We start from the raw sequence: 19,054 nt of genomic DNA on the forward strand, positions 1-19,054 counted from the left end.
CCACAATTAGGTATCTCTCAAAAAATCAGTCTGCATAAATAAACGTCGATGTTCACAGCAAAGTGTTACGTAATAAATCGGATTCTGGACATTGCAAGATTTCACGTCGACTTTTACAATCTCACGAATTCTTCAAACGCAATTAAACCGTTTCAAAAACCGATTTTGAATAGTAATTATTGTATTAAACGATGCTTTTGCTTTTATTCTGGTGTTCCTTTTGGTGTTCAGGACATTAAAATCTAAAACAACTTTGTTTGCTATAAAACTTTAATATGGTACCAATCGACGTCAACTTTTACAATCTCACAAATTCTTCAAACGCAATCAAATCGTTTCAATAATTAATTTTAAATAATAATTATTGTGTTAAACGATGCTTTTACTTTTTTCTGATGTTCCTTTTAGTGTTCAGAGCAATCAAGTCAGAAACAACCTCGCTATAAAATTTTAATATACTACAGTTGACGTTTCAGAGAAATAAAATATTAAGAGACTCAGATATTAAGAGAGAAGTACATAAACTAAAGAAAGAACAAAAATCTGTTCTAAAATTGTGTGATTGAATATGCCTACGTAATTATCGTACTCTGTATAAGGAAGAGAACTAACTTTCTTACTGAAAAGTATCTTCTCCGGTATAATTCTTTGAAAAAGACACGTAACAAGATTCTGTTACAGCATTAGTTTCTAATAGGAGAAGGAAGCACTCTCTCTTTATTCCAAAGCCTCGCAATAATAGCAGAATTGCACGAAGGTACAGAATCGAGTGGAAAGCACTCGATTTTCACCCGCGATTGTAATACGTTATTCGACGTATCGACGTGCATAGTTCGAAGCAATTGCTATGAAACGATATAGGAAGTGTCAAATGCGTCGTTCGAAGATTTTCGTGTCCGTTTTTGGTAGATTAGGAAGGCCCTGTTCGTGCTCATTTACACGGACGCTCGACGTTACGAGGAGCTAATTAGACTTTCAAGTACGTGTTTTTGTCGAATGATTCATAGTGTTCGTGTCGACGTTTTTCTTTCTCTTCTCTCCCGGGAGGCCTAGTTCCTTGGATTTTCAATCGGAATTGCGTGTTCCACGCATGTTTTGTCGGACACTTGTACGCCCGCGGACGTTCAAACGTGACGGTGCATCTTAACTGCACAACCTTCGAGCACGAGAATCGAAAGACGCCCGCCTTGGTGAATTATGTAACGTACATCTGAAATTATATAAGTTAAATGTTCCAATCATCGATACATTTCGCGTCAATTCGGAACTTGGCACTGAAATCGTATTCTAAGATCGTAAGTTTTGCATTCTTTTGTGAGTCGATATATCGTTTAACCTTCGGAACTGGACTCGTAATATGTTTGAGACAGACATTTGAATGTCAATATATTTGCATTTGTATCTTATATACGTAACTCGAGCAAAGATTACGTCTAAAATTCAGGTTAATAACAAGATTAATAGTCGAATAGTGGAAATTGTTTTAGTAAATAATATTGATAATACAAGAAATAAAAGAGGATTATTCGAAATAATATTTCGGGTCTTTTATTTCCTGCAACGTTATTTGGAAATAACCGTAATATCGATTTATTCGAAATAATGTCTCAATTAATGATGGCGTTTATTACTTGAAGTAAACGAAATACCTGTTATTTCAAGTAAGCTTTGAAATAATAGTATTATTGTTTTCATAATGAATCGATGTTTGCCTCCAAACATTTATTCCTTGATTTTGAATAGAAAGTCCGTAAGTTTTATTGTATCGCACTTTTCTTTCATTAATAGCCATAGAATATGATTTATATAAATTATAACTAAGTATATCTGATATTTATTTAATTTTATCGTCATCTGCGAATAGAAAACAGTATTTAAATTACTACGCACTGCTTGCTACATTCACGATACGTTTTCAGCGTGAATGTCAAAGGTTAATAACTTCATTCGCGTCTTAGTATGAATATTCTTATCGACGGATAATCTCAACGAAATATAGATACATGTCCAAATGCTTGACAGGCGTCGTAATTTCGCATGAAATTAGTACTTTAACCTTTTCGAGCTTGAATTTTAGGCGCGGTTTTCGCCGACCATTTATTCCCTAGCAAATTGTTTCCAATTTTTATAAAAATTACAAATTGTACCATGTAGAATGTATCGGTGATTGTACATTTTCGTACCTACTATACGAGATACATGCGCGAATATGTACGATCGTATACCGTAAAATTATTGATTTAAAAATATCAAGCCTGGTACGATATATGCAAATTCGATAATTGGGTCAGTTTCGGAATCAGGATCACTCGTCTTGCGGGTCATTTTAATGCGACGCTGGCTAGTCAACGTGTCAGCGACAGTATCTTACCGCTTAATTTATACCCGATTCATTGTCGATTCGAGTTTTTACACCTCCGCGCAGAATCCTTATGAAACATGCAGAAGACATCCCGATGAAAAAGTTGAGAAACGGGTGCAGGTGGCGAAGATATACGAGGAAACAGGAAATACCTGAACCGTTTCGGGTGATCGTATTTCTCGGCGAACGAGTGGCCGCATTCGCTACCGCCTCTCTCAGTTACCACCTTGCTTCGACTTGGCATATTTACTTTGCCGCTCTTAGAAACGGGCTCCCGCCTTAATATCCCTCGTCCACCGACTCGTGACATTTTGCAATCTACGTGTACCGCAATTTCACGAACCCCGCCGAAGAAAACCTTGAATTTCCCTCGAAAAACGTGTCTACAATTCAAATAATACGTCGTGGAACAACTACGGTAATTATATTCGAAACAGTTTGCGTGCAATAGTCGAAACGTGTTTGACGAAAGGATGTGCTATGCATCCGCGAGAGAAACTGGCTAGCGAAAGGAATGCGGGTTCGATTGGTGCCCCACTTTGGTCCGGAGTTTGGCGATTGGTCGAAATGACCATGTAACGTACGATGAATGTGAGATGGGCGGAGCAAACAAAGCACTCCCCTGCCCCCTCTGTCGTTCCGCTTGCCAACTTCTCGCGGATGTACAGTATCTAGAAAGTTTCATAAATCGTATCGTTTAATTTCGTAGCAGAATTTAAAAGCACGTTTTGAAGAATTACATATTGTCATGAAGTGTCGTTCAATTTTATTTCAAGATTTTACGAGGTTTGCTTGCAATTATATAAACTCTAATAAAATAGCAGTAGAGCTGATAGTACGCTTCGAAACTGTTTATTCGTTAATGCGAAAGGTAAGCAGAGAATATTTTTAATTATCGTATACGCCGCGGCACTTAATTAAAAGGTGATAATCTCGGAAAGATATCTGTTTCTTTCGTGGAAAGGTTTTACTTTCTGGGTAATTCAACTTTAATCGCGAAAGGAGGTATGCGTTATGACTGATCGCATAGTGATGATTGCGCGCCACTCGTCGCTATCTAGGTTAGTTTAATAACAGCGTGCAGCTAAGATCATGTTTAAAAAAATAACCACGGTAGTGTGTCGTCGACCGCAGACGCGTCGGACAGACTGTTAATTATTCTTTTCCGTGTCGAGTAATTGCTTTCGACAGACATCGCTGCGTAGACATTTTCGTCGCGAACAGCTGCGACGACCGTGGCTGAATCGCAAAACAAATATTTTTAACCTGGAAAGTCTGTAGAGTCGTTGATGCAAAATTGAAACGTACAAAATGTCTGCTTATTAAATGTCGATTCGAATAACAGCGTTTGCAAAACGTTGCAAATATTTTGTTCGTCAGCTTCCGTAAATATCCGCGCCAAATTGTTTCCATCGCCGGCGGGAAATTTATTATTATTTTCTATTGCATTCCGTGCCTTCTGCAGACTCCGTGAATTGTTTTTATTATTAAAAACGAATGCTACGAATTGGAGCACCTGCTTTTCCTGCGGTGATCGTCGTATTAATTGAAAGAAAGTTAGATTATTAAAATTACGTTGCTTAAATACGGGTCGCAGGCTTGAAGAATAATTATTAACGACGTTTTTCCATTCTAGGATAACCATTCGTTGCGTTAATACCTACGCTGCATTAGCGTCAATTAATTTCAGTGACTGTCTTCGTGACTTGTCACTTGCGCATGTGAATACGAATATTCCGTGTTCTGTTATCGGAACATATAATTTTGCAACCGTTCTATATGCTTTACTTAATTTTTTTTAAAAATCCTCCTGGTTAATTCTTTGTTCAAGTGGTTATCTTATCTCGTTAGTTCAGTTTATGATTTTATTTGTATCTTATTTCGGTAGATCGTTATCTCTGATACATGCTTGTTTGTAAAAGAAAAGCATGATTTTTGTACATAAAGAAACAAGACTGTAGAATGTATAATTTACGATTGGAACATTCATTTTTTATAAAATGTTCGCCCGTTATTCGTTATCGCAATGAACTGTTAATCGAAGGTTATCGTATATATTTTCTCTCTTGCGATTGTCTGGCAAGCATGCTTGAAAATACTTCTCGGTCGAGAAAACGATCGTCAAACCGACGGAAACGTAGATTCTATTACTTGAAATGGCATCACCTTGTTGTGTAATACGTCAGAAAGTTATCTGTCATCGCGATGAATAATCGCGAATTAGGCTATTGTTATTTTTTTTCCTTTCTCAATTATTATGAGTCTGACAGTTATGCCCCTTGTGTCGATCGCGAAATAGCGATGTTTTAGCCAGCACAGGTTGCAATTAGAAAAGGTGAGCTGGACGGGTCTAATTAAAAGTATAATTACGTATTTTTAAGCAAACCTTCAAATTAGCTCCGTACGTATTTTATTTCAGACACTGAAAAGACAATTCGACGTTCTGTCTTTAATAAAAGTAATGTATTTGAGTTTCGAGGACAGTTATAGCCCTTTCTATAGAGATTTAATATCTATGAACATGTGCATTTTGTAACATTAACTAGTTATTTTAGACATTTTGAGGCCGAAAATTTGATAACTAAAGGAAGTCCTATTTGTATAATTTCTGCTATAATTTTTCCCACCTAGACAAAATTACAGTTTTTTTATATAGATTGTATTGAATGGAACGTTTAAAAAATGCTATAATTTTCGAAAGAGAAATCTATAAAATTTTGTTTACAATTTTGCCTGCTCAGACGTCTAAGTGGGAATGCTCTAAAACTTTTACATTTGTGCAGGGTTAGAGTTTCATTTATAGAGATTGCACTAATATAAAAAGTGATATAATTTAAGAAAGAAAAGTGGTGAATAATCTGTGGCATAATTTCGCCCACCTAGATTGCTGAAATTGAGGATTGTGCGTCCGCGGGGCGCGCGATCATAATGTAAAATCGCGGCGGGTACGTATCGTGCCGAACGGCGCGGCGCACCGGTTCCGATAAACTTAGTAATGGCAGAAAAATTGCCGCGATTAAGGTTGAAAACACATCCAGCAACCGCCATTTTCTCACAGCACCTGCGAATTACGCGTAATTGCCGTTCCTTCGACCCTCTGCGTCCCGTTCCATCTACCCGTAGCTATCCGTTCCTGGGAACCCGAGGCAGTTCATTGTCTAACGCGCTGGCTCGCGAGCTCTCTCCGTGTCACGAGATCGGGATAATCGACATGTCGAATCGGAAATTAACGTGAAATCGCGGCTACGTTCTCTACGTGCCTCGTCGAACTGCCAGAGCCGCGAAGAAAAATCGAACATCCGTTCGCTGGGGGATCATCCGTATCGAATGTCGAAGCTCTCGAATACCTCCGGGATTATAGGAGTCCATTGTCCGCGGGATATCGGGATCGTCTGGATATTACGATTTTATTCCCGCGAACCAGAAGGAAAATCGTCCCACGCGCGGTGCCCAACAACAGTTAGAACGGTTATTGCGTTCCCGTGTATCGAAACTGCGATCGAACTATTCGACTCTCGGATGCTCAGATAGAATCGCGGGAGTTTCGAATCCCTTACCTACGCTGAGGCAAACGATCGAACGGTTTCCATACAATCGGCAGCTTTAACGAGGGTCCAACGGGGTAAATATTTTAATTTGGATATAATTTAATCGCTGTATTTCTCCAAAAGTTATTTTCAATAGGAATTATTGGAATTTTTTTAAAGATGTATCAGCTTTTGTGGACGTTTTTATTGACTTTTAAACGTACTAGTTATAATATATATTCTAGGAATTTCAAGCTGCTATCCATCCACTGTCCAAGCAGAAATTTAAAAATAAATTTCACGGATATATTTCTAAATTGTTAAATTCTTCAAAATTGCAGACAGAATTTATGGATTTTTTAACGTTCCTTGAAAATATACTGAGCTTAAAAAGAGATCGTTGTTTAATTTAACGAATACTGTTCGTGACAAATTATAAAATACATTTATTATTAAGTTACAAAATGCATAATGTACCATTAAATAATTCTTTCTATTAATTTCCTTGCTATTGATCGTTAGTCTGACGGTGGAATTAACAGTGGAGCAAGCTTTTTCAGTGGCTAAATTCTATCCAGAAGCAATCTTCCTAGTTTCTCGATATACCTAACGGTATTTCGACCGTCGGCAGTTTGCGATATCGATTGTTTTCGAGGCGCCGTGTCGTGCTTCGGAATAGTTGGCGAGCACGAGTGCGGAAAATGCGTAACATTATCCTAGTCGGGCATGCATGCTTCTAAGTGGTAGGTTCGAGTTCCCATCCTCTCTTTCCCTTGCTAAGATTCGCGTCCGACTACGGGACGAGAGTTTCCTGCGGGAAACGTATCTCGTATTGAACGCGTGCGCGCGATTTTCGGCGTTCAAACTTCTCATCGGGGCCCGCCATATTCCTTTACAGAGCCCTAGCGTGTCAATAATTGATCATTTAAGTGAACCTTTTCACAAAAACCTGTATATCTTTTTCGAGTTGAATAACCACATCAAATTTGTAGAATTATACAAGCTTAAAAATGATCAGGTTCAATTTTCCTACAATTTTTCAGTAGTCGATCTCTTGCACTATAAAAAAAAAAAGTAACAAATGAATAGAAACGAATTGAATTCACAAAATAAAAATAAAATAAGACCTAGAAGAAGTTCTCAGAAATCCATTTGAAAATTCGGTTTCTGATTTTTTATTCTATGCACAGCGGATCGAGAAGGCATTTTGCTAGTTATTGAAAATACCGTATCTAGATTAGAATTCCGTCTCTGGTACCAACTATCTACAAACAGTTCCACGTTTCTAATTGGACACGTGTAGTTGTTCGCTGTGCAGGTTCGATCAACGGTGTTCGCCACACCACCGACACAAAGCAGTCGCGGTGCACGCACTCGCGTGTACGTTGCAACGCTACAAAGTGCTCGGTTGCACACAGGTACGATGCGCAGGCCATAAAAGCCCGTGGACACCATAACTTCGCAAACACGCCTCCTACATACGCGGGTACGCGCGTTCTTCCACCCGATAAGAGACCACTCGTATGCTGCGTATGACGCGTCCGCGCGAGCACGAGAGCGTGTTCCCTGTGTGTGTTTGTGCGTGCACTCGCGTAAAGCACCCTAAGCTTTGAGTCGAACCGCCTTGCACGATCTCGTTAAAAGTTACTTCGTTTTCACACTATTGCGTCCATGGGAGCTATGCGAACTCGCGAAGACCGACTTTAGTACCCTCGCCCCTCCAATTGTCAAATGCTTTATCGCAGGATCAACCTCCGTTCAAAACGATTCTACGAAACGTTTTTAATCTCTTATAGGTTCGCGAACGGCACCTCCTCGTCTGCCATTAACTAATTACTATATTGTTTAGGGCAGGGCTCGTCCAGTTTGTAATATTAATTAGGCGTCTGATAGCTCTTCTCTAAAAATTAATTCTCGAATTGAGATGTCGGAGGAAATAAATAGGATTTGTGAATTTTAGAAAGATTACAAAAATAAGAAATTTTAAGTTATGTAGTTTACAATGACGTAAAATCAAAACTTTAGTCTTGCAGTGTATTATACGGTTCTGATCAATGGTTTGAGCACCATTATTTTGAATTAGTCGTTTTAACCGAATAATTGAGTCCCAATAAGGCTTATCTATCATTCGAATCGTATTTTGTCTATTTTTGGCTAGCACAGTCGCTCTAAACGCGTCGCCAGGTCATACGGCCGCAACATTTCGCTATAATTGTGCGAACGGGTTGTAATCGCCAACAATTTTCCCATTCTGCAAGAAACGGGTCTGTGAAAACCGCTTCCTTTTCTGGTATACGCGCGAACGTGGACCAGCCCAGCTACTGAAAACAACCTTTTCTCTTTATTACCGAACGATTGAGCCGCTCGACGAGATTGTCACTTCGCAATAGAAACCAGACTTTCTTCTTCGAGTAGCTAACCGTTGGACGGTCGTCGCGCTTCGCTGCTCTATCCCTCGATTGCTAGGATGAAATATTTGTTACGTAACCGGGTAGAGCTATTTGACCTCGATGAAGAAATTGTTGGAATACACATTTTACTCAGCTGTGCGCCTCTTTGTACTCTCTGCAACCTTTAGCTGCGGAACGAGCCATTTATGGTACCGCAAGCATGATTTTTTAGTCCTCGAGTTAAACGAATCGAGGCTAAACGAATTTCTATTTGAAAGGATTTCTTGATAATCATAGTCGTGCTGATATAAATGAGATATGTATTAGAAATATAAAGCTTGCGACTAAAATTATTTAGAGAAATGTATTTTCTCTCTTTTACGAAATTGTACTTCTCTTTTTGAATAAATTACAAAGCATTGTTTGTTACTCTCTTCGATCGAAGTAACGATTTTATTACATTTAATTAAATTATTAAATGGTCGGTTTCAACGTTATTTTAAGCCCTCTTCAAACATTTCAAGTAGCGTTACATTTTCCAAATTGTTGGCAAATTTAGCGTCCTTGTAGTAAAATACTAAAATAATAATCGCGTTATTTAATTTGGTTCTTAAACGAAGAGTTTTACTCGTCGGAATCAATTATTTTTGCCTCGTTTTTCAGTATTTAATTACAATATACCTCTTTGATGAATCGAATTTTTTTGAATTTTGTTTGAGGTCCAGCCGAAAGATAGAGTAATCGAAGTTTCAAATAGATCACTCTGATCGTTCAAGTACGATATATTGCAAGACCAATACGATTATGAGCTCACCTTACTGTTCGAAGTATTATATTTTTAGCGACAAGTTGGGCAACTGCTTTTAAATTTAGTTAACCCACAACTAGAAAAGCGAAATAGTTACCAGTGACGAATCTAGTTAAGTTTGAAAGACAATGCACGCACAGCTGGCCCGAATTCGTTAATATCACAATATATTCTGAAACATTTCTTGTTTGAAACAAATTACATAGAGGAGGGAATAGTTATGGGAAGATACGCGTGAACTTGTATTTAGATTAAAGTTGTAATTTAGTTCTGGGTTTGAATTTGTATTTAGATTGAAGTTGTAGTTCAGTTTTGTACGCCAATTTGTATTTAGATTGAAGTTGTAACTTAGATTTATAACGAGCAAGAATAATTCTAATCGTACTTTTACATCGTTTAACATATATGTTCTATTTCGTTTAACATCGTTGGAAATCAAAAAATAAAAAAAGAGCAAATATAGTGAATGTTTATTATTAACAAAGAAATTCTCGTAACGTTTTCGAAGAACGTTTCCGCGAGGGAAAAAATATAGATTCGCCACTGGTTGTTACCTAACTGATACGAGGCAGCCAATTTGAACTCGATCAAATACAATATATGATTGCACCAGCTTCGATCCTGGACGGCATCGATGAAACTCCATTCAGCAAAGTCAATAGAGAAACCCGCCAATAGAAAATAAATTCAACTGTTATAACCGATCGAATGCACTTTCAAAGAACTGGATAGACCGTTTCAATCTCGTCCTATCAGTCGACTATTAATATTTTCAACAGATGTTGCATTGGGTTCCATTACTCCGACTATATTTCCATGACTGTATTTTCATTTCGAACATAAGGTATTGCAGGGAATTACAAAGAATGCCCCTGAGCGATGTTCACGATGTGAGAGAAATCCATCTTTTTGCCCTTAAATTGCTCTTTCATGATAGTAACGCTACCAGGCATTAGTTCGCGTAATACGAAATCCTAACCGATAGAGAAATAATCTGTAAATAAGAATGCATAGCAGTCGCGACGTGCAAATAAAATACATAGCTAAGTAATAATTTACAGAAATTAATATCACTGCATCTCCAGAAATACGCTCATTATAAATTCTTCTTCGATCGAGAAATTCCTTATTAGCTACCACAATATTGATTCGATTAGTCTCAACGCTATTTATGCATTCGTGTCATCGATGTTCCACATAAAACTGTTCTCCAGTTTTTTAAAAAAGCAGAGTTCACGATATAAAAAATTACATCTGTTCTCTTCTTCTCCTGTCGAACCGAAAACGCGTGAAAAGTTAATCGAATCTATTTCGGTTTCGTCGATTATTTTCTCCGTTCGACCATCTTCGAAATTCGAATTTCGATCGTCGGGCAGCATCAGCCGTGTCACCTCGAGAATTCCGGATGCCTCGTTGCCGCGAAAGCACGTGTCCCCGGAGCTAGAGGGCGTAGATCGCCAGGCGGGTTTTCCTGAGCGCAATTTGCGCACGATTATCGCGGATAGCGATATTTCTAGCCGCGATGAGCCATTTGTGTGATTAATAGAGGCCGGAAGTTCGCAGGCCCGCGGCACTGTTCTTCTCCATCGGCCAATGGTGGCCCCGCGTATACCTGCGCGCGCGCACGTGCACGTACACCTACGTATGCGTACGCGAGGGCTCTCGCTCGAGGTATGCTATTATCATAATTGCCGCCAATAACGGCCCGTGATTGGCGCACTTCACGCTTTCCTAGTACTCTTTTTCGGAAGTTTTGCATCCTTTGGCCGCGTTGCCCTTCGTCCCCCTCCCCCTCTTTTGCTCTCCCTTTCTTCTCGTATACCTGCGATCCTCCCTCTTCTCGATCTCTTCGTCGCCCTTCCTCTCGCGTATCAGCATCCGGAGCACCTCGAGGCTAGCCGCGAATCCAACGCAGAGACCGACACAACTTTCATCTAGATAGAAATTTTAATCGCAAATCAAAGATAAAACGGTGAATGGAAATTAAAATTTCAATTATAGAGTAGAATATTTCGCAATGAACGAACGAGAAAGCTGGAACGTGAATCGTTACCTTGTTCGATGCAATAATGATTCGTAAATTGAATATTTCTGTACCTCATGATTGGGAGATTTCCTTTGGAGCCAGCAAAGCGTAAAACACGATGTTCATTTTAAGAATCATTGTTATAGATCAATAAAAGCCCAACGTTCTAACATTTCATAGTTTGGACATACGTCACCTGTATGAAGTAAACTCGTAATAGAGATTTCATTGCTACGATAAAGCTAAAATAGAAACTGGCAATAGAATTACAAACTAAATATAATTTATTTAGTTTTATTGGTAACCATTGCAATGAAATTTATATTATGTGTTTTTAACATATATTTTGGTTAGATTAATTAAATTTCTGATGGTCTTGGATCAATATGTTGGAATATCAAACTTGTGCTATTTTGAGAATGTGCTTGAGAATTTGTCAGATAAAAGAAGAAAGTCTATTTCTTCTATTTTAATTAAAAATTTAATATCTCGATCGTACAAACGTCATTTATTCATTTAGTTTCATATACAATCTCAACTACTATACAACTAAACAAATTGCATCTTGATCTTTAGTATTTAATATGGCTAAAAATGGAGAATTCGAGAAAGTCGATAGACTTAGATTGTCTCAAGTATAAAAATAAATCCCTCAACCGACCATTGAATTATAAATAAGTATTGAAAGCAACTTGTTATCTAAATAATAGTTTGACCTGTCTCTGCTAAACACTGCACTGTATGTCGTCAATTTGCAATCTGCTATTTCGAATTCCTGCGGGGGCGAGAGGACAGCAGGGGGAGGGTCGAGGCATCGCGAAAATGAATCGTGAGAAATTCAAGAGTCAGACTCGGCTGTGCGACGTCGTGTCTCGGCCGTGGACGTGCCCTGCACCTCGTACAACCCTCCTGGTCGTTCCAACCCTTGGTTCCTCCTTCCCTGGCGCCCGTAGGAGCTCACCTTCCTCCCCAGTCAAAAATATTACTTTCGATGGAAGCATCTCCTCGAGCGTGAACCCCGTTTCTACCCGTTACCCGTTACGAAACGACCCGTCAATTTGACTACCACCGTTTCGCGCCCTGGAACGACTGTCTCTCCGTCTTGTCTGTCTCTCTTTCTTCTCCGGGAAAATGCCACGACGTCCGACGGATTCTCTGTTTCTCTCCGGAGTCATAATCTATTTTCTTCGAATTTTAACCCCTTGATGCACACTACCGAGCATAGGTATTTGGACACTTGCACTTATTGATAAAAATGTGAATTGTAATATTAGTGCAACCCTTTGTTATAAATTTGGTTCAGTATTTCATCTTAAACGGTTATATAATGCCTATAAACACCAAAAGATATTTAACATACGTACATTTGTATTGGGTTATGATTTGTAAAATGAACACGTGATTCGTAAGTTGAACATTTCTATCCCGCCTGAAATTAAAAAAAACGGGACGAACTGTATAAATATCTGCTAGTTCATCTTAAGAACTTGAAGAATCTTAAGATACTGGATTAGTGGATTCGGAAAGCTCGAATGCAACGTATACTTTTTTATCCGTCACTGGATGAAATGAAAGAATAAAATGTGTAAAATTTAAAAAAATTTGATCTTAAAAGACTTTGATCGATAGTACAATGCAGCAAACGTTTAGTAGTATTCTTATTAATGATTCTCAAGGGTAGTTCAAACGAACTGAAGTTCGTAGACGCCATTTTGAAACGAATGACTTGATTAACTCACAGCACATTAGTGCAAGACCGAATGAAGACGGTTAAAAGTTAATCTGGTAGCTTAATATGAAATCCTCGTGTCGCAGAATTAATTTAAAAATTAAATTATCAGGGGTCCTCGAGCACCCCATATTGCTTATCCAGGATTAAATTGCATCGACGCGTGTCCCACTCGTTCACTGAGCTCTTCGTAATTCTAATTTGGAAGTAGATCGAAATATAAATATAAATAAATCCCTGTTATTTTCATATACCCTTTAAAACTATCCACCCCAATGGCAGGTGTTCAGAAACATATAAATTTTTGCCGTTGAAACGTAAAAATAAATTGCGAAAAAAAGACTGGACATTGAAACGGAAGACCCTGTCCTTGGGAAAGCCCGTGTTGCTCGTCGAGGGTTAAATTGCATCGACGTAGCGCTGTATAAAAATGCAAATTCGCGCGTATCGTCGGTGCCAGACGCGAACGCCGAGCGGATCGTTCCTTTTAATCGATGAACGCGTCGGACGAATTAGTCGGGTTGTCACGATGAAACCGTTTCCAGCTACGTTGTCCGGTGTTTTTCGAGCTGGCTCGGTCCGGGGCCCATTTTCCCTGCACGTTATAATCACGAGTGACGCATCGCCGCGGCAAACACAGCTCGGGATGATGGTGTCCAACGTGTCAGCGAGGCCTGCGTCAAAGGTTTTAATCTGGTTGTATCAGATCGTTGGCTTTTTGTGCCCGCATCAACGCGCCTAGCCCCGCGACTCGGCGCGTGCAACGGACGTTTTGTTAAAATCAGCCTCCACCGTACGCGAAATCCAGAGAAAAAGAAATCCACGAATCCCCTGGCGGAAAACGTCGACGGGCTCGTGTAGGCGCTCGATACGCCGCGACGCCGGATACCCACACGCGTCTCGTTCGGGAATGTAATTTATGTATCATTAGACTCGCTTTTGAACGAGTTTTTTTTCACTCTGAGCTGGTCTATGCGGCGCTGCTAATTCGATTCGCGAGCTATTTATGATCGCGATTTGCATGGTTATCATGTAACATGGCGTGGTCGCGAGGATTCCATGTTTTCCTCTTTTGCGATACTCGAGAAAACTTCTCGAGAATCCTTTACCGTTGCGTTGCAGAAAAATATGCAATTATTTCTTTTTATGTCTGGGCAAGTTATTTGCGAGGATTTATTTATCCGGTGATTTCGTTGTTGGACTTTTCTTATATGTTTGAGATACAGAGGAATTATCAGAAAGATTCTGTGACTATAGATGCTCTTGCAATTATCTTCTTGTAACCGTACAATGAAGTAGTTTCCCATGCAATAATCGAGGTACTACTGTAAGTATAATTTCTATAAAGGAAAAACAATATTATTATTAAACGTTTATATTATGAAACTTATTACACAAATAGACTAAAATAAAATGTACAAGACAACGTATGTTCTTCGAGATGCTACTATTCATTGTACTGATTCCATTGATCATTGCAAGAACATCTATAGTTAATAAAAATATATAAACAATAAATGTAATAAAAAATCGGTGATTATCATTAAATTAATATAGAGTTGTACAAAAACTTCACACGTAAGGAAAATATTATATTCCTGTCTACCCGCTCTCGGTCCACAACCCCGATCTTTCAAAACTTGTTGAGTTATACTTGCACCCTCGCGGGCACGCAAACACAGAGAACAGTAACCATTACGACGAACAGTATCGCGAGTGTCTGAACAGATTTCACGATTGAAATCAGACCCAGTTTCAAAAGCACCGGGGGTTGCTTCGCGTTTAAAACGCTATTCAGGACGATACGCCCCGATGCAACGACCCCTGTGCACAACACGTGCATAGGCACAACTCTTTCGAACAGCGTGTCCCCCAGCTCTCTCGAATAGCCAGAGTTCCGTTGAATGTACACACGGTCCCTGGGCGAAGAAATTCACCGGTTCCCATTCGCCATCGAGTCAAACACCTTGGAAGTGCGAGTCACGCATTGACAGTTTGGTAATGGAGCCCGCCCCAGTCGCTACCAGATTCAACGGGGACGCCTGCTATAGACGTATTCCGTTGGTCGATATTACCTTTCGGCGACCTGAAAACCAACCGTACTACAGTGCTCGCTCGTTGCGTCAAAAGAGTACACGAACACACACAGTCACAGGCTCGAGGCACACGTACATGGGTGAGTGCACCCTGCGAAATCCGTGTGGGACTGGAGGAGGAGGGGTGTTTTTGTGCGCGCCTGGGCGGCAGCCGATGGAAAACGCGGAGAGCTGCTCGCTGCAGCCACCTACATTCACGTCGAGACCCACTTTGCCACGCGGCGGCAGACACACGATAAAGTGGAAACAGCTAAATGCCTTGTCAGCGATGGTGTGTGGCGGCGCCAATGGCGCTCGACGGGGTCGCCACAATCGATATATGGTGTCACTGTCCCGGCCGTACTGCCATGGTGTTTAATTTCCTGAGAATTTTCCGCTTGATACCGTGAACGTGACTTTTCCGGGACCTCGAGCTTCGTTTCCAACCTATATAGTTCGACCACTTGGAAAACGTACCTCTTTCCAACGGCGTAATCGCTCTGGTCCAGCCTCTTCTCCCGTAACTTTATTTACGACTTTCTCTGTCGCGACTTGAACGTGAATTTGTACAGTAGTCTCGAGGATTTGAAGGCTGAACTCTAGAGAGTTTCATCCCTTAAATTTGAGTTACCGTAATTTCAGATTACGTTACGCGAAAGTTACTTTATGTCGAGCAGTCGTACAGAGTAGCCTATTCTTTGACTAGGAAAAATGTTTACGCGTATACAAAGTTCTACCTAAATTTATTTAACCTTTGTGGAATTGCGTCAGTATAAATACATAGATGGGCAATAAAAAATGTTGAATATACATCATACAAATACAATCGTAGAGAAAGTAAGATGAAAAGTTAAGGATCGTTGAACCGTTTTGCGACCTGATTTATATTTTTATTTGTTTATTTATATAATGTATTTCAAGCATTTCGTCGAAACAAGCATCGCTATCGCCACAATTAACTCCGTTCCGAGATTCGTTTCTCCGTTTCTCTGCCCCATCCTGAGCGAGACAATTAATTTCCTCGATATTTCCGATATCGACACGAGAGCTTCGTCGCGACAACTTTCCTCGAAACGCGACAGTCGCAATTAGGCTCGTTTCTCGTCACTATCTTCCCTCGTTCGACACGTCGAGCGCCTATCTTCTCAGAAAGTGGTGTTTTTTTACCGACGCTTCCTTTCTACTCGTGTCGAGGCATTTTCAAGTGCCGGAAGAACGATGAAAATAGCTCCTCTGTGTGCCTCGGACAGGAGAAAAAGTTTCCCCGGATGGCGACTGCGCCTCGAATCCGACATTAAAATTAGCCTTAAAAGGGCAATACGTGTAACGATTTATTGCGCAATAAATCGTTCCATTTGTTACGGTCTACTGTTTCAACGACGATCCTAATACGTCCATGGGATTATTTTACTAGTCCTTCCAATTCATAAAACCTTTTCGATCCTAGGTTTTGGGTACTCTTCAGTTGTACAAATTTTCTTAACAGTATTTTGATATAATAAAACTATAATTTTTTTCTATTAATCAAACAGTTTTTTAAAATGTAAAGATAAATATGTTGCATATACGTGACATGATGTTTTACTAAGAGGTTAAGAAAATTAATTCTTAAGAAAGAGAATAAATCTAAATAGGACTCTCGAATTTTAATGATGTGAAAATAAATTCTATGACAAATTGTGAGTAGGCTGGTTTTGGACAATTTGTGGGGTCTTTCTTTTATATAGAAGTGCTTTACTGTATTTTATACTATACCGCTTTTTTTTTAATTTACGGTGCGTCAAGTAGTTTAGAGGAAAAGATCGTACGGTACGTCGATATGACGGTGGATGCAGTTCTTCGCGCTATAACACGATAAATCGTAACGAGTATGGCCCCCATTAGACGCTCCAGGCTATCCTTTGATTTATCGGCGGACGCTGGCTATTTCCTCCCGCAGATTTCTGGCGTATCGCGGCCAGAGCTCCTAGATTTACTAAATTTGGAGCGACTGTGAGTCCTGGCGCGGCGTGGAAAGTGGCTCGCACGCGGTACGAAAAAGGAAATTGTTGCCATTATATGGCGACGCGTTAACGCGCGGGTGTGTTGCGAAATCGAATTCGCTTGTACCCGATCGCGACGACCCAATTGCGGTCCACCACGGGCGAATTAATTGAACAGCACCTGTGAAACGGGCTCGTTATTGCTTGATGCCCTTTCTACCGCGGTGGCTTTTGCCAGCGAAGGAAAAAAAATTCCCTAAGTATCAGTGTGTCACTTGAACGGAGGGGTTGGGAAACCTGGCATTGGAAGGCTTCGAGTAGCTTCAGGGATTCGTCGTAAGGTCTGGGTTAGGTATTCTTGCAAAATCCTTAGAAAGCCAACTTTGAATCGACAGAATTGTCAATGTTGAGGAACGAAATTACTACCCTTGTAATCCTCTAAAATCAACACAAAGTCTGTACATAAATTAACTTCTTAACGTTTCTTCCTCCTTTCGTCCCTAAATTAAATCAGGGTTTCTTAATTTTTTCACCGTTGAGATTCAACCCTTAACGGTCCAGAAGTATTCCAAGTTTATTTACCGCTGGATTGAAGCTAATTTTATAGATATTTTTATATCGAGTAAAGTTCATTGATATTTTGTCAGAATAATAATGAATTTTTAATAACAAACATTAGACCGTTCGGGGTTAATAAATTTATCTATTTCGAATCTGAATTCGCTTTAAATTCGCAATTCTTGCTTGCACTCCGTCGACGGGTGGCATTCGAAATGTAATTAATCGAGACACGCACCGTTTGAGAGCACGTAAAATTTGTAAGCGAACATAATTTGCAAAATATGAAGGGGCTACGAGCGACTCGAATCGCGAGGGTGCTAAGAGGGATAATCGACGGGTTGTGTTGGCGTACTTTTCGGTAATTCGCTTCGTACGATTCGTCGTGAATAGGAGAATAGGGGAGGGGGTTGGCAAAGAATCAAGGGAGAAAGCGAGAAACGGACAGGACGAACGAGAGCCAGAGATCCAGCGTTATTTATGGGGGTTGCGCGCATTTCTGTCGGGCCGCGCGTTTAATGTAAAGCCGGTCTTATCTTTTACGCGATTTAAGGGGGTTGTAACAGCACGTAATCACGCAGCACGCGTACCGGCTGCCTGTCCCTTTCGCTTTGGAATCCGTTGAAATGCCCACGTTTTTCTTTCCACCCTAGATTCGCGTACACTCCGAGGATCGCGAAGAAAACGGGTTCGCGTGCTTCTTTTATTTCGTTTTCCCCCGTGGCAGTTTTCACGGTGCATGGTCGTCGAGAATTGGAAATGAAGTATTGTTCGCGTCTCTGCTTCCCACGTTGCAACGGTAGCAGCTAATTTGGTCGATTGTAAATGATCCAGGTCGATGTGACTAGTGCATACATTTGTCCCCTCTTTTAAGTATGGCGTATCTCTGTATCACCTGGTGGAGCTATTCGTTCATTCTTGCAGCCCTTTATCTATCACCTGATATTTCGAATCCATTTTCCAATACTTTAGACTCTTCGTTCCTTTGGAGCCTTTCCCCTCTCACTGCAAGAAACGACTAGTATTTCAGTCGACATTCAGGCGGCGCGCATTGTTTATTCTCAAAGATGGCGGCCTCTGTATTGTCACAGAGACTGATGTTTGATATTTCTTGGTTAACAGCGATTTGAACAATAATGTTACGTATTAATCAAGTTTTAATATACCGTGAACGATTACTAGAAGTATAATACACAATTACTAGTATATATAAATTGGAAACGTTAGAATACACATTTATAATTTAAATTAGTAATGGTAATTATATTGCGCGATATCGTTGCCTGTGATAATTTATTTCGAGTTATTTGCCTCGATGATATTATTTCGCGTGATAATGTTACTTTATCGTGAGTTATTTTTTTATATATTTTATCTAAACGATTGAAGCATCGCTAAATTTTCCCCTTCCTCGATTGCAACCGCGTAATTTTGTTGAGCTTGAATGCGTAACCTCAACCAACAAGTGGAAATAATCGCGTAAAATATGCAGTGGCCAATGGAATGGTTTCTATACTCCCGAGTGAGGGAAACGGTCCCCGGTGTTTCCCGGTCGTGCTATCGAGCAATAGAGGAGGCGAGTTCGAGTGGCGTGCAC

At 40.0% G+C, this 19,054-nt stretch overlaps 1 protein-coding gene across 8 annotated transcripts in view; it reads left to right on the forward strand.

Annotated features, from left to right (window-relative positions):
• LOC143347259 (latrophilin Cirl) overlaps positions 1 to 19,054 on the forward strand; it is a 610,528-nt gene that overhangs the window by 140,259 nt on the left and 451,215 nt on the right. The window lies entirely within an intron of this gene.

The sequence above is a fragment of the Colletes latitarsis genome, chromosome 10, assembly GCF_051014445.1.
Source record: "Colletes latitarsis isolate SP2378_abdomen chromosome 10, iyColLati1, whole genome shotgun sequence".
NCBI classification, from domain to species: domain Eukaryota; kingdom Metazoa; phylum Arthropoda; class Insecta; order Hymenoptera; family Colletidae; genus Colletes; species Colletes latitarsis.